Source organism: Mus pahari, chromosome 12 (assembly GCF_900095145.1).
Source record: "Mus pahari chromosome 12, PAHARI_EIJ_v1.1, whole genome shotgun sequence".
In the NCBI taxonomy this organism is placed as follows: domain Eukaryota; kingdom Metazoa; phylum Chordata; class Mammalia; order Rodentia; family Muridae; genus Mus; species Mus pahari.
This window is the reverse complement of record NC_034601.1, coordinates 49,974,287-49,977,406: the sequence shown is the minus strand read 5'-3', so window position 1 is coordinate 49,977,406 and position 3,120 is coordinate 49,974,287.

Here is a 3,120-nt window from a genome sequence, read left to right as displayed (position 1 = left end):
ACGCCACGGGAAAGGCAGGGCACAAGGGAATGGAAATCTACCCAGCACATGCGCAGCTGCCTTGTTTGTTTGTTAGAGCACAGGACATCAGCGCTATCTTGTAATGGCGAATGTGAGGGCGGCTCCCCACAGGAGATGATTTGACATTAGCCACAGACCGTTTTCAATAGCTACTACATTATAATGATGCCCATTTTTAAAATAATCTTTACATTTCAAGCTGTGAAGAAAGCAAATATATTCTCATGTCAATTCTATGCAGAAAGTTGATGGCAACATTCCATGAACCCTACTGTGGCCTGAATTTAATCATAGGCTTGTATCTGATGTGGGCTCTGGACACAAGACAAACCCTCAAAGCTGGAAAAGACAATGTATGTTCTTGCCAAATCTATTCCATTATTGGTGACCATGTCTCTCCTACTTCTGGCTGGTTGTCTATTAGTGACAATTTCCTGTGTGTTGCCACCAGAGTTGTGAATGGTTTGTGAAATATTTGGAACTTAAGGTTTCCCGTAGTCAAGCAGGCATGTGATTGTGGAGTTACACCCAAGTTAGCCACTCTGATGTCAAACATGAAAGATGGTATGAAATCTTATGACTATCAGCCTGACCCATCCATGTACAAAGCAAGGACCTTTTAACAGATGAAACATATCCTTCCCTCAAAGACAAATGAGAGGGGAGCCATCCTTTGCTACTTCAAAACAACAAAAACCCAAACCCACAAAACAAACAAACAAAAAGCAAAGAAATGAGTTCTACCTGCCTGAGCCCAGTTTTCAATTCAGGTTCTGAGTAATGATGTCACTTTGCACTACATCTCTCTAAATTTTTAATGTTGGCAAAAATGTAAACAACAAAAAGTCTCTCTTTCTCTCTCTCTTTCTCTCTCTCTCACACACACACACACAAACACCCCTCGCATTATTAAAACAATGACCCAAACTCCATAATAAGATCTAGTCCCTTCATTTTTAAAAATGCTCTAGGAAATACAACTGCCATGAAGGATTTCCTATGATTTTCACCTGCTATTAAGAAGGCATCTAAAAATTGATTGTTTTAAAAAAAATAGAATAAAGACACCACCTATCCCCTCAAAAAGTTGAAAAAGTAGCAAGAAAAACAACTAAACGCAAAGTCAAACACCAAGAAATGTATATTATTGCTCATATTCTCTGACTCTCTTCCCTCCCTGACTCCTTTCTCCCTCTCCCCCACCCATGTGTTTCCGCCCCCCCATTCATGTGTTCTTGGCTCTCTCTCTCTCTCTCTCTCTCTCTCTCTCTCTCTCTCTCTCTCTCTCTCTCTCTCTCTCTCTCTCTCTCTCTCTCTCTCTCTCTCTCTCTCTCCCCTTCTCTGTCACTACTCCCTTCTCAACTCCCCTTCCCCTGTCCTAAATAAACTCTGTTCTATACAGGAAGAAAGAAAGAAAGAAAGAAAGAAAGAAAGAAAGAAAGAAAGAAAGAAAGAAAGAAAGAAAGAAAGAAAGAGAAAGAAAGACAAACAGACAGACAGACGTGTGTATTACAGACCTTGAAAGAACAATTCTCAACTTTATATGGGAAAAAAAAACACAATAGCTAAAACAATCCTGTACAATAAAGAACTTCTGGGGGTATCACCATCCCTGACCTCGAGCTGTACTACAGAGCAATAGTAATAAAAAGCCTCATGGTATTGGTATGGGAACTGATAAATGGATCAATGGAATTGAATCGAAGACCCAGAAATAAACCCACACACCTATGGACACTTGCTGTTTTATAAAGACAAAACCATAAAATGGAAAAAAGAAAGCATCTTCAACAAATGGTGCTGGTCTAAATGGATATATGCATGTAGAATAATTTTTAAAAATAGATCCATATCTATCACCCTGCACAAAACTCTAGTCCAAGAGGATCAATGAACTCAACATAAAACCAGATACACTAAAACTAATAGAACAGAAAGTAGGGAACAGCCTTGAACTCATTGATACAGGAGACAACTTCCTGAACAGAACAACAATGGTTAAGACCCTAAGATCAATAATTGATAACTGGGACCTCATGAAACTGAAATCTTCTGTAAGGCAAAGGACACTGACAATAGGACAAAAGAGCAGCCTATAGATTGGGAAAGTATCTTCGCCAACCCTACATCTGAAAGAGGACTAATTTCCAAAATTTATAAAGAACTCAAGAAGTTAAATACCAACAATCCAAATAACCCTATTAAAAATGGGATATAAAGCTAAACAGAGAATTTTCAACATCTGAGGAATCTCAAATGGCGGAGAAGCACTTAAAGAAATGTTCAAAGTCTGAAGAGGAAACTTCTGGTTTCTTTGTAAAGTCAGTTATGCAAATAGTAGTTTACCAGGGAACACAGATGAAAGGATGTTTTGCTAAAGACATGTGAAAGAGTGTTTTGATGAAGCAGACACAGGTGAAAGGATGTTTGCTATAGCAAACACATGAAAGAATGTTTTCCTGAAACAGACACAAGTGAACAAATGTTTTCCTGAAGCAGAGACAAGTCAAAGGATGTTTTGCAATAGCAAACACATGAAAAGACATGTGATGAAGGACTATAAATATGACCCCACAGATGGTGGGAGCTAGAGCATTGGTTTGCATTGCACCACCTCAGTAGTCTTCGCTGATTACACACATGTATTCTCAGAAAACTGGGAATAGTTCTACCTCAAGACGCAACTATAGTACTCCTGGGCATATAGCCAAAAAATATGCTTCACTACCCCCACAAGGACATTTGCTCAACTGTGTTCACAGCAGCTTTATTCATAATAGCCAGAAACTGGAAACAACCTAGATGTCCCTCAACTGAATAATGCATAAAGAAAATATGGTACATCTACACAATTCAGCTATTAAAAACAAAGACATCATGAATTTTGCAGGCAAATGGATGGAACATGAGAATATTGTCTGGAGTGAGGTTACCCGGTCCCAAAAGGATAGGTTTAGTATGTACTAAGCCTATCCTTTTGTAAGTGAATATTCATAAAATACCATGCTAAAATCAACAGACCCAAAGAAGCTAAACAAGAAGGAAGGCCCAAGCAAGTATGTTTGAGCTTCACTTGGAAGAAGGAATGAAGTGGTCCTG